The following is a 14,330-nucleotide window of genomic DNA, read 5'->3' as shown; positions in this document are numbered from 1 at the left end:
TGATGACATTCTGGTTTCTATACCATTTGAGATATTTCAATGTATCTTGACAGTAGGAACATTTAGCCAGTATGTTTCAATGGAATAAAGTTAGAACAACTGCATCAATATCAGGCTTTTTTGGTATCTAACATAACTTTTAGTTTTTATTTTGTGTGTACATGTGTTTAATGTGTTGTATGTGTATGCAGCTGTGTGGTTGGAGGACAAAGGATTTAACCTGTAAAAATGATGTCTGCATAGTCCTGTTTTGTGAGAGAGGATTTTAGAACCTGCTGTGTAGAGACTGAAGTGGCTGAGTCATCATTCATTATTTTTCATTTTCTGTATCTTCAGATGACGATTATATTGTGGTCTTTGAGTCTTATAAATTAAATTTTTCAAACATTTCTCATTATGCAGCCCTGAAATACACATATACACCTCCCCTCCCCACACATATAGTAAAGAAATATTCTCACATTATGAAACACATCAAATTTGAAGATTATAAAGGAATAAAGATGAAACATAATTGAAAATTCTAATGTTTTCTTCTTTGACTTTAGTGGATCTTTTTGTGTATTCCCTGGATCATTCTCACTCTACTTTGAAAAATACTAAACTATACATTTTTTTCTTGTCACACCACTTATTATAATCTTTAAATGGCTACCACTTAGTTTCAGACTTGTTAATACAAACCTCTTAACATTCCTTACCTGATTGGCTGCTTTTCTTTTGTTTTTACTGAGGTAAAATTCTTTTTTTTTTTTTTAATATAATTTTTTATTTTTTATAAACATATATTTCTTAAAACATTGAACTAACCATTTTATTGTATACAGTTCAGTGACATTTCATACATCTGCAATTTGTGAAACCATCACCTCTACCTAGTTGCAATGTATTTCCATCACCACCAAAGGAAACCACATACATATTAGCAGTCATTCCACATTTTCCTCTCCCTCCAACTCCTGGCAACCACTGATCAGATTTCTGTCTCTATAGATATACCTACTACAGATGTGTCATATAAATAGAATCATCCAATATGTGCCATTTTGTGTGTGACTTCTTTCACTTAGCATAATGTTTTTAAGGCTTATCTATGTTGTAGCAAGTATCAGTACTTCATCATATTTTATGGCTGAATAACATTCCACAATATGGTTGTACTACGTTTTGTTTGGTCATTAATCTACTGATGGACATTTGGGTTGTTAATAGCTACCTTTAGACTACTGTGAATAGTGCTGTCATGAGCATTTATGTACAAGTTTTGTTTGAATACCTGTTTTGAATTCTTTTCATGTATACTCAGGAGTGGAACTGATGTTACATGGTAATTCTACATTTATCTTTTTGGGGAACACTAAACTTTTTTTTCCATAAATACTAAACCATTTTACATTTTGACCAGCAACATACAATTATTCCAAATTCTTCATATTCTCTTCAACACTTATTATTTTCCATTTTCTGATTATAGCCATCCTAGTGGTTATAGGTTGGTAACTCACTACAGTTTTGATTCTCATTTCCTTAATGACTAATGATATTGAGCATCTTTTCATGTGCTTCTTTGTCATTCATATACCTTCTTTGGAGAGAATTGTTTTGTCAATTTAGCTTTTGGATAGCTCTTTGCTAGTGTGTAGAAATACAGCTGATAATTGTGTATTGATCTCATATCCTGCAAGTTTGTGCTATGTGTTCATTGCTCCAAGAGTTTTTTTGTTAACTCTTTGGTATTTTCTGTGTATAAGATCATTTGAGATAAAATAGAGATATGTGATAGAGACAATTCGATTCTTCCGTTTCAGTTGGTTGCTTCTTTCTTTTTCATTTTTAAAGATTTTATTTATTTATTTGAGAGAGAGAGATCACAAGTAGGCAGAGAGGCAGGCAGAGAGAGAGGGGGAACAGGCTCCCCGCTGAGCAGAGAGCCCGATGTGGGGCTCGATCCCAGGACCCCGAGATCATGACCTGAGCTGAAGGCAGAGGTTTAACCCACTGAGCCACCCAGGCGCCCCACTTATTTCTTTTTATAGCCTAATTTCCTTCACGGTCCTGAATAGAAGTGGTGAATGTAGTCATTTTTAAAAAAGATTTTCTTTATTTATTTGAGAGAGAGAGACTGAGAGAAAGCTCGAGAGGGCAGAAGGTGAGAGAGAGAAGCAGACTCCCCATGGAGCTGGGAGCTTGCCGCAGGACTTGATCCCCGGATTCTGCGATCATGACCTGAGCAGAAGTCAGTCACTTAACTAGCTGAGCCACCCAGGGGTCCAAGTGTAGTCATTTTTGTGTTGTTACTGTCATAACTAGAATTATTTCTTTCTTTCATCAGTGAGTATAATATTAGTTGTGGCTTTTTTAAAAAATAAATTTCATTTTTTTAAACGATTTTATTTATTTATTTGACAGAGAGAGAGATCACAAGAAGGCAGAGAGGCAGGCAGAGAGAGAGGAGGAAGCAGGCTCCCTGCTGAGCAGAAAGTCTGATGCGGGGCTCCATCCCAGGACCCTGAGATCATGACCTGAGCCGAAGGCAGCGGCTTAACCCACTGAGCCACCCAGGTGCCCCAATAAATTTCATTTTTCATGAAGGCACTTATCTTCTATTCCTAGTTGTTGAGTGCTTTTATCATGAAATGGAGTTGGGCTTTGTCAAATCCTTTTTCTACTTTAATTGAACTGATCCTGTGTTTTTCCCCTTCCTTTTATTATCATGATACATTACATTGATTTATTTTCTTATGTTGAACTACTATTTTATTCCTGGGATAAATCCCACTTGATCATTTGTATACTACTCTTAATATTCTGCCGGATTTTGTTTGCTAGTATATTGTTGAGGATTTTTGCATCTATATTTATAAAGGATATTGGTTTATATTTTTCTTTTAATGTGATGTTTGGATCTGGCTTTTGCAATAGGGTAATGCTGGCCTCGTAGAATGTTAGGTTGTATTCCTTCCTCTATGATATTTTGGGGAATCTGAGAATGTATTCATTTGTCTTTAAATGTTTGGTAGACCTTAACCAATGAAGCTCATCTTATCCTGGGTTTTTCTTTGTTGGGAAGCATTTGATTATGGATTCAATCTCTATTTGTTATAGATGTATTCAGATTTTCTATTTATTCTGGAAGCAGTTTTGGTAATTTTTGTGTTTCTAGACATTTGTCCATTCCTCTAGCTTTTCTAATTTGTTGGTCTTTAATTGTTCCTACTATTCCTATTATGATTTATTTCTGTAAGGTTTGTTTCAATGCACTTTATCAGTTTGCTAGGCCTGCCATAACACAGACTGGGGCGGCTAAACAACAGAAATCTATTTTCTCACTGTTCTGGAGGCTAGAAATCCAAGATCAGGTTGTTGGCAAGATTAATTTCATTCTGAGGTCTCTCTTCTTGGCTTGTAGATGGCCATATTCTCCTTTTTTCTTCATATGGTCTTCATATGTGCAGCTGCGCTCTAATTTCCCCTTCTTATAACAACACCAATTATATTGGATTAGGGCCTACTTCAATGATTTCATTTAAACTAATTACCTCTTCAAGATTGTATCTCAAAATACAGTCACATTCGAGGTAATAAAGGCTAGAACTAAAACACATGAATTTTGGTGTGACACAATTCAGTCCATAACATGTCCCCACTTTCATTTTCTGGTTTTAATGACTTGTCTTCTCTTTTTCTTGGTCAGTCTAGACAAGGGTTTGTTAATTTTGTTTATCTTTTCAAAGAACCAATTATTGGTTTTGTTAATTCTCTTTATTGTTTTTATATTATCTATTATTTATCTCTCTCTGTTCTAATGTTTATTATTTCCTTCTTTCTCCTAGCTTTGGATTTATTTGCCCTTTATTTTATTTTATCTCATTATTATTATTTTTTTTTTGGATGGAGTTTTTTATTTTATATTTTAGGACAGAATGCAAATACAAGTAATTATAACCAGAAAACCTGCACAGCTTGATTTAGTGAGCACGAATGGAAAATTGCACAGAAACAATGTTTGCATCAATTTGTACTTCAATTTGGAAGTCCTCAGAACAAATCTAGTTATATATTTCTTTTTTTTTTTTTTCATTAAACTGTAAAGTTAGGTTATCAATTTGGGATTTTTCTTGTTTTTAAATATAGGCATTTATAGCCATAAATTTCTTGTTGAGCACTGCTTTCACCATACCTCATAAATTTTTGTATTTTTTGTTTCCATATGCATTTATTTTTATTTTTTCATTTCATTTTTTTAAATTTAATGTTATTTTCTCAGTGTTCCAAGATTCATTGTTTATGCAGGATACCCAGTGCTCCATGCCATATGCATTTATTTTAATGTTTTTTCCTAATATCCTAATATCCTAATATTGTGCTTTTACTTTTGACACTTTTTTTAGTATTTTTAAATTTGTATGCATTTGCACATTTTCCAGTTTTCCTTGCCTCTTTGATTCCAGTTTTCCCTCATTGTGGTTGAAGAAAATACTTAATATAATTTCACTTTTAAAATACATTAATTGTGATGAGCACTGAGTGTTATATACAACTAACAAAACATTGAACATTATATCAAAACTAATGATGTACTATATTTGGCCAATTGAATTTAGATAAAAACAGAAAAAAAGAAAATATATTATTTGTTATGTGGTCTAACATATGGTCCACACTGGAGAATGTTTCACGTACACCAAGAAGAATGTGAATTCTGATATTGCTGTTGGGTGGGTGTTCTGCATTGTCAATTAAATCTAATTTGTGTGTGTGTGTGTGTGTGTGTGTGTGTGTACGTGCACGCATGTGTGTGTGTGTTTCAAGGCCTCTATTTCCTTTTTGATCTTCTATCTAGTTCTTTTCATTTTTGAAAGTGGGAAATTGAAACCTCTATTATTGTAGGATTAACTATTTCTCCCCTCAATTCTGTCAATTTTTGCTTCCTATATTTTGGGTTATTTTTTTTCAATCTTGGAGCATTTTATTATATTTTAAATTGCACTTTCATTTTTTTCCTTTTTTTAGATAATTTTTAAATTTTTTTATAAGCATATAATTTATTATTAGCCCCAGGGTACAGTTCTGTGAATCACCAGGTTTACACACTTCACAGCACTCACCATAGCACATACCGGGGCTTTGTTTTTATGTGGGTATATGTTTCTAATTGCCTTATCATTCTGATTGACACGTTTATGGATAAATAACGTCCTTTCTTGTTTTTAAGATCTTTTAAAGTTCTTTTTGTCTTATATTAGTATAGCCAGCCCAGGTCTCTTTTGGCTACTATTTGCATGAGATATTTTTTTCTACCCTTTTACTTTAAACCTATCTGTAGTGTGTCTCTTCTAAACTGAATATAATTGGATCATGTTCTTTATAAACCCACCGGCTAATTTCAACCTTTTATTTAAGGGTTTAACCTGTTTATATTTACACTAATTACTGACAATAAATAATTCTTCTTTTTTAAAATTTTGTTTTATTGTGGTACGAACACATGATATCTATCCTCTTATGAATGTCTTTAAGTACACAATACAGTATTGCTGTCAGTATAATGTTGTACAGCAGATCTGTAGAACTTATTCATCTTGCCTAATTAAGACTTTATATTTGTTGAATAGCAACAATGCATTTCTCCTTCCCCCAGACCTTGGAAACAGTCATTTCACCCTCTGTTTCTATGAACTGATGATTTTAGATACTTCATATAAGTAGGACCATGCAGTATTTGTCCTTCTGTGACTGGCTATTTCACCTCGAATAATGTCTTCCAGGTCCGTCTATTTTGTCTCAAATGGCAGGATTTCCTTCATTTTCTTTTAAGGATGAATAGAATTTCATTTTATGTATGTATATACCACATTTTCTTGATATATTCTTCTGTCAATGGACATTTATGTTGTTTCCCTTTCTTGACTATTGTGAATAATGCGTCAATGAACATGTGAGTGCAGATATCTCTTTGAAATCCTGATTTCATTTCCTTCAGATAAATACACAGAAGTGAAATTTTTGGACGTATGATAGTTCTATTTTTAGGTTTTTGAGAAACCTTCATACTATTTTACATAGCATTGGCATCATTTTACATTCCCACTGACAGTGTACAAGGGTTTCATTTCTTTACATCCTTGCCAACACTTGGTATCTCTTTTTTAAAAGATAGTCATCCTAACAGGAGTAAGATGATATTTAATTGTGGTTTTGATTTTACATTTCCCTCATGATAAGTGATGGTGAGTACTTTTTTCATATACCTGGTGATCATTTGAATGACTTCTTTAAAAAGAGATGTCTATTTAAGTCCTTTTTCCATTTCTAAATTGGGTTTCAATATCTTCCCTTATACATCCCAAGATCCCAGGGGATATTTGGAACTTCCGATAGTACTGAACCCTACATATACTACATTTTCCCTATATATACATACCTACAATAAAGTTTAATTTATAAATTAAGCATGGTAAGAGACTAACGACAACTAATAATAAAATAGAATAATTATACCAATAAACTGTAATAAATGTGATGGTAATGTACTCTCCCTTTCTCAAAATATCTTCTTGTAATGATGTGAGATGATAAAATGCCTATGTGACAAGACAAAATGAGGTCGAGTGATGTAGGTCTTGTGATGTAATATTAGACTACTACTGTGATGTAGTATTACTGCTACTGTTGAGGATCATCTGCTTCTGGACAGCAGTTGATTACATATAACTGAAGGTGAAACTGAAGGTAATTTTTTTTGTTTTGTTTTGTTTTTGCTACTGAATGTAGGACTTCCCTATATATTTCGGATATTAAGCTTTTATCAGATATATAGTTTTTGAATATCTCACATTCTTAAATTGCCTTTTCACTTGTAGCAAAATTTCTGGTATGCAGCAAAAGCATTACTAAGAGGGAATTTTACAGTGATTCCTTACATTAAAAAAGGGAAAATCTCCTGTATGAACAACCCAACATCACTTCTCAAGGAATTAGAAAAATAAGAACAAACTAAGCCCAAAGTCATCAGGTGAAAGAAAATAATAAAGATCAGAGCAGAATTAAATGAAATAGAAAATAGAAAAACACTAGAAAAAGTTAAAAAAAAACCTGAATTAATTTTTTGGAAAGATAAACAAAATGGACAAACCCTTAGTTTGACTAACTGAGAAAAAAAGAGAGACGACTTAAATAAGATCAGAAATGCAAAAGAGGACATAATAACTGATGCCACAGAAATAAAAAGGATTGTGAGAGGTTATTATGAACAATTAAATACCAACAAATTGGATAATCTATTAGAAATGGATAAATTCATAGGAACATACAACCTATCAAGACTGAATCATGAATAAATAGAAAATGTGAAGGGAGCAACAATGAGTAAGGAGACTGATTCAGTAATCAAAAACAAAGAAAAACCCAGGAGCAGACAGCTTCACTGGTGAATTCTCCTGAACTGTTAAAGGATAACTAACACCAATCTTAAATGCTTCTAAAAAAAAAATTTAAAAAGAAGGAACACTTCCAAACTGATATTGGCAGAGGATGGGCAGAATAATGACTAGGTCCATCTCATGTTACCTTCCCTTATGTGGTCTTGCTGATGCTAGATGAAGGAGAAGTCTCAGCTTCCTACTGGGGGTAAAGTGGCTTGCCAAATGGTTCCAACTTGTATCACCTTGTTCAGTCTCATTGATGTTGTGTGGGGGTAGAGAATTAAATGGCTGCTGGAACCTGTTAATACTACCATTGCTAGAGAACCAGAGCACTGCCAGCTTCTGCCAGATGAGGAATAGAAGATTACCTCCCTGCCGTGCCCCTCGGATACTATCAGAAATCTCTGCTGTGCTCCTGTGATACTGCTAGAGGCAGGTGGGGAAATTTGAATGCTGATGCCTACTTCTGTCGGGGCAAGGGCAGGATGGGACCTATTGACTTACTCTAATCTACTGAAACCATGGTGGGAGGAGTACTGTTTTACCATTGGTGTTTGGTTGGAATAGGACAGATATTGCCAAAATGTTTTCTATTGTTATATCATTCTTTCTGCAGTCCTTTCACTAAGGAGAACAGGCTTTTTTGGATTTTTTTTCATTTGCCTTTTGGTAGGTTTATTTTCAAGTGTTATGAAATGCCCTGTCCAGGATATACATCAAGGAAACCAAGGGAACTTACTACTGTGTTGTTCCTTAAGTCTATAGGCAACTTTGTAGTCTGCCTTCTTATTTTTTTAATTCCTTTCAGAGTCTTCCTATGCTTTTTTGTCTTGTTATGTCCAGAGATTTTTTTCTATTATAGGTAGGTCCTAGGAAAAGTGGGGCAACTTCACTTTGGCAGAACTGAAATTCTCTGTAATGGTTTATTTTTAATTAAAGAATAGCAAAATTGAGCTCTTATTGTGGAAAACTTGTTAACTGGAATAGTTACTTGTATTTATTCACAGATTTATATTTAGAATATAAGGGAGAAATCTAAAGTTTTCCATTTCTTTAGGAAATGAGAGGGCAGTTTCACGAATTTCAAGGTCATAATTATTGCCATTTATGCATTACAAATGAACTATGAATATCTGATGGATGACATGAGGAAAAACTTATGAAGTTATACATTCTCTTCAAAATAATCTACAAATTCAGCAAAATCCCAATACATATCTCCAGTCGCCATTAAAAGAATGTTAGTGGAGTATTGTCACCAAGATGGCAGAACAGAAAGCCCCAGATCCTCCTTACCCCATGGATACATGAACATAACATTGCACAGATTGATTGCATTCATGAAAACCAGTTACAAAGCTCCAGAACTACAGGCCAGCATACACCCAAGAAGAACCACATTGAAGGTAATCAGAAAATTGCTGGTAGTTACTCACCAAAGCTCACACCTTTGGTACAGCACAATGTGGCTTCTTTCCAGGGAGGGAAAGAAAAGAGTAAAAGGCACAACCAACATTCTGACTTCAGTGGGTTGCATTAGGGACTGGGGTTCTCTTACATGAATCAAAACACTGACAGGAATTGGCACCAGGTTGAGGGCTGCTGAGAACAAAGATAATCACTTCAAGGTCTAACCCCAAATAATCTACAGTACTGAGGATAGACACTAGGTAGAGCTCATGTGCTACAGCTTGCTACAATAGCTTCAAAACTCTAGGAGTACAAAGAGTCATCTGGGAAAGTTCCTGAGTAGAAACTGGGAAGCCTCTTCAACTATGAGATCATGCATACGAACCCAGAAAAAATGCACTCCCAGAGAAGGATTGAGAGGCCTCCAGAATATCAAGGTAGGCTTATTGGTGAAGGTCCTCCTTATACAAAGTTAGACTGTAAAAACTAGGTGAAGTGGCTATTTTTTCAAATGCTCAAGTCCCAATGAAAGATAACAAGACATACAAAGAAACAGGGAAGTATGGCCAAGTTGTAGGAACAAAATAAATCTCCAGAAATTCACACTAAAGAAATGGAGATATATGAGTTACCAAAGAATTCAAAATGACTGTCATAAAGATCCTCAATGAACTAAAAGAGAACATAATTTTTCTTGCATAAAAATTCTAAATGACTTTTAGATAATCAAAGTGTAGATACTTTGCACTAAAAGAAGGAAAGCACAAATCCCTATGCCTGAAATACAGTCTGCTGACTGAAATGAATTCCTTTTCCAAAATACAGTATATTAAGGAGGCTAGGGACAAAGGACAATTTTCCAGTGAAGAAATTTGACAAATTCTACCTTAGCTAAGTGATCAATGTCAGTATCAATAGTGATAAATCATATTGAGAGTATTTATTTTTGATATGAAGTGGCAACTTACCTATGTTGTATTCCTCAAAAAAGAAAAGCCACAATCCTAGTTTAATCATAGTTTTAAAATTATAAAAAATTTCAATAAAAGGGTATTCAACAAAACACTTCGCCAATATGTTTTAAAACTGCCAAGGTCACCATCAATATGAGAAATCTGAGGAATTTTCACTGCCAAGAGAAACCTAAGGGAACACAACAATAAACATAATGTAGAATACTGAATGGGGTCCTGGAGCAGAAATACATTAGGTAAAAACTAAGGAAATTTGAATAAGCTATGTACTTCAGTTAAAGATAGAACATTAATATTGGTTCATTAATTACAAAGAATGTATCATAATAACATAAGCTGTTAATAATAGGAGAACCATGTGAAATGATATATGGGAACTCTGCACTATATTCTCAATTTTAGTGTAAATGTAAAGTCATTCTTAAATAAAGTCTACTTTCCTTTTTTTGCTTTTAAAAATTTTTTTGTTAAGTGCTTGTTTTGGCAGCCCATATACTAAAATTGGAACAATACAGAGAAGATTTGCATGACCCTTATGAAAGAATGACATGCAAATTTGTGAAGCATTCCATATTTTTGAAAACATAATGGTCAAAACCTTTGGGATTCAGCAAAAACACTCCTAAGAGGGAAGTATATAGCAATACAGGTCTACTTCAAGAAGCAAGAAAAAATTAAATAAACAACCTAACCGTTATACCTATGTAACTAGAAAAAGAAAACAAATGAAGCCTAAAGGAGCAGAATAAGTGAAATAATAATGTTTGGCACAGAAACAAATGATATAGTAACTAAAAACAGGAGAACAGACCAATGAAATCAGGAGCTGGTTCTTTGGGAAAAAAAATAGATTTATCAAAAAGCACACATAAAGGACCCAAACAAATAAAGTCACAAATGAAAGAGGAGAAATAACAACCAATGCCACAGAAATACAAACAATTATAAGAGAATATTATGAAAAATTATATGCCAACAAATTGGACAACCTGGAAGAAATGGATAAATTCCTAGAAATAAGCTACCAAAACTGAAACAGGAAGAAATAGAAAATTTGAACAGACCAAAACCCAGAAAAGAAACTGAATCAGTAATCAAGAAACTCCCAACAAAACAAAAGTCCAGAGCCACATGTCTTCACAGGTGAATTCTACCAAATATTTATTTAAAAAAAATATTTCATTTATTTATTTTTTGAGAGAGAGAGAGAGAGAGAGACAGTGAGCATGAGTGGTGGAGAGGGTCAGAGGGAAAAACAGACTCCAAGCCCAATGTGGGACTAAATCCCAGGACCCTGGGATCATAACCTAAGCCGAAGGCAGACACTTAAGTGACTGAGCCACACAAGCACCCTATACCAAACACGTAAAGAAGAGTTAATACCTATTTTTCTCAAACTATTCAAAAAAAGTCAAAATGGAAGGAATACTTTCAAATCCATTCTATGAGGCCAGCATTACCTTGATTCAAAAACCAGACAAAGACTCCACTAAAAAAGAGAACTATAGGCCAATATCCCTGATGAACATGGATGTAAAAATTCTCAACAAAATACTGGCAAATTGAATCCAACTGTACATGAAAAGAATCATTCAGCATGATCAAGTGGGATTTATCCCTGGGCTAAGAGGATGGTTCAATATTTGCAAATCAATCAATGTGATATACACCTTAATAAAAAATAGGATAAGAACCATAGGATCCTTTCAATAGAAGCAGAAAAAGCATTTGACAAAGTACAATATCCATTCATGATAATAAAAAACCCTCAACAATTACTTCAACATCATAAAGACCATATATGAAAAACCCAGAGGTAATATCATTCTCAGTGGGGAAAAACTGAGAGCTTTTCTTCTACAGTCAAGAACAAGACGGGGATGTCTACTCTCACCATTATTAGTTATTAGAGAACTAGAAATCTCAGTCTCAGTAATCAGACAACAAAAAGAATTAAAGGGAATCCAAATTGGCAAGAAAGAAGTCAAACTTTCACTATTTGCAGATGACATGATATACTATAAAGGAAACCTGGAAGACTCCAACAAAAATTTGCTAGAACTGATACACAAATTCAGTAAAGTCACAGGATACAAAATAAACATACAGAGATCTGTTACATTTCTATACACCAATAATGAGGCAGCAGAAAGAGAAATCAAGGAATTGATCCCATTTACATTTGCACCAAAACCCATAAGATATCTAGGAATAAATCTAACCAAAGTAGTAAAAAATCTATATTCTGTAAACTATAGAACACTTATGAAAGAAATTGAAGAGGACACAAAGAAATGGAAAAACATGCCATGCTCATGGATTGGAAGAACAAACATTGTTAAAATGTCTGTACTATCCAAAGCAATCTACAGATTTAATGAAATCCCTATCAAATTACCACCAGCATTTTTCACAGAGCTAGAACAAACAATCCCTAAAATTTGTATGGAACCACAAAAAACCTTAAATAGCCAAGGCAATCATGGAAAAGCAAAGCAAAGCTGGAGGCATCATGATTCCAGACTTGAAGCTATATTACAAAGTTGTAGTCAAGACAGTATGGTGCTGGCAGAAAAACAGCCATATAGATCAATGGAACAGAATAGAAAACCCAGAAATGGACCCACAACTATATGGACAATTAATCTTTGACAAAGCAGGAAAGAATATCGAATGGAAAAAAAAGATAATTTCTTCAAAAAATGATGTTGGGAAAACTGGACAGCAACATGCAAAAGAATGAAACTGGATCACTTACCATAGACAAAAATAAATTCAAAGGATTAAAAATCTAAATGTGAGACCTGAAACCATTAATATCTTAGAGGAAAACACAGGCAACTTCTTTCTAGACATGTCTTCTGAGGCAAGGGAAACAAAATGAAAAATACACTATTGGGACTTCATCAAGTTAAGGGGGGGCATATGATGTGATGAGTAGTAAGCGTTATATGCAACTGATAAATTATTGAACACTACATCTGACACTAAAGATGTACTATGTTGGCTAATTGAGTTAAAATAAATGATAAAAAGCTTTTGCACAGTGAAGGAAGCAATCAACAAAACTAAAAGGCAACCTATGAAATGGAAGAAGATATTTGCAAATGACCTCTTATAAAGTGTTTGTAGCCAAAATCTATAAAGAAATTATACAACTAAACACCCCAAAAACAAATAATCCAGTTAAAAAATGGGTAGAAGACACAACTAGATATTTTTCCAAGGAAGACATACAGATGACTAACAGATACATGAGAAGATGTTCAACATTACTCATCATCAGGGAAATACAAATCAAAACTACAATTGTCTATCATCTCACACCAGTTAGAATGGCTACAATTAACAACACAGGAAACAACAGGTGCTGGTGAGTATGTTGAGAGCAGGGAACCATCTTACACTGTTGGGGGGATGCAAACTGCAGTAGCCACGCTGGAAAGCAGTATGGAGGTTCCTTAAAAATTTAAAAATAGAACTACCCTATGACCCAGCAACTGCACTACTAAGTATTTATCCAAAGGATGCAAAAATACTGATTTGAAGGGAAACATGCACCCAGATGATAATAGTAACATTAGCCAAATTATGGAAAGACCCCAAATGTATATCGATTGATGAACAGATAAAGCAGTTGTAGTATGTGTACACACACACACACACACACACACCACACCACACACACCACACACACCCTCTAGAATATTACTCAGGCATAAAAAAGAATGAAATCTTCCCATTTGCAACAACATGGATGTAGCTAGAAAGTATTATACTATGTGAACTAAGTCAGTCAGAGAAAGACAAATACCATGTGATTTAACTCATATGTGGAATTTAAGAAACAAAACAGATGAATGTAAGGGGGAGAAAAGAGAGGCAAATGAAGAAATAGACTCTTAACTATAGAGAACCAACTGAGGGCTCCTGGAGGGAAGGTGGGTAGGAGGTTAGGCTAAATAGGTGATGGGGATTAAGAAGGGCACTTGTCATGAGCACTGGGTGTGGTGTGGAAGTGACGAATCACCGAATTCTACATCTGAAACTATTATTACACTGACCGTTAACTTTGTGAAATTGAAATAAAAATTAGGAGAAAGAAAAAATGAAGTTTTTGTTTCAATTCCACTTAGTTAACATACAGTGTAATATTAGTTTCACGTGTACAATATAGTGATTCAACACTTCCATATAACACCTGGTGCTCATCACAACAAATAAAGTCTATTCTAAAAACCTCCAAAATAAGAAATCTCCAGGCCAAGACGACTTCATTGGAGAATTCTGCTAAATGTTTAAAGAAGAATTAATACCAATTATATACAATCTCTTCCATAAAATGAAAGTGGAGGGAACACTCTCCAATTTATTTTATGAAGCTAACATTATACTTATAGAAAAGTCAAAGACAGCATACAAAAAAGAAAACTGTATCAATATCCATAATGAACACTGATGAAAATTCCTTATAAAATGTTAGCATACGTAATTCAGCAGTGTAGAAAAATAATTATACACA

At 34.0% G+C, this 14,330-nt stretch overlaps 1 long non-coding RNA gene and 1 other non-coding gene across 2 annotated transcripts in view; one reads left to right on the top strand and one right to left on the bottom strand.

Moving 5' to 3' along the window:
• Positions 1 to 14,330, bottom strand: part of LOC131821527 (uncharacterized) — a 166,018-nt gene that overhangs the window by 48,675 nt on the left and 103,013 nt on the right. The window lies entirely within an intron of this gene.
• LOC131822281 (U6 spliceosomal RNA) lies at positions 10,280 to 10,386 on the top strand. The gene has a single exon (XR_009350161.1). It is a non-coding gene; the product is annotated as a U6 spliceosomal RNA (small nuclear RNA).

Source organism: Mustela lutreola, chromosome X (assembly GCF_030435805.1).
Source record: "Mustela lutreola isolate mMusLut2 chromosome X, mMusLut2.pri, whole genome shotgun sequence".
Taxonomy (NCBI): domain Eukaryota; kingdom Metazoa; phylum Chordata; class Mammalia; order Carnivora; family Mustelidae; genus Mustela; species Mustela lutreola.
Note: the sequence above shows the minus strand (reverse complement) of the source record. Positions and strands in the feature narration are given on the sequence as shown.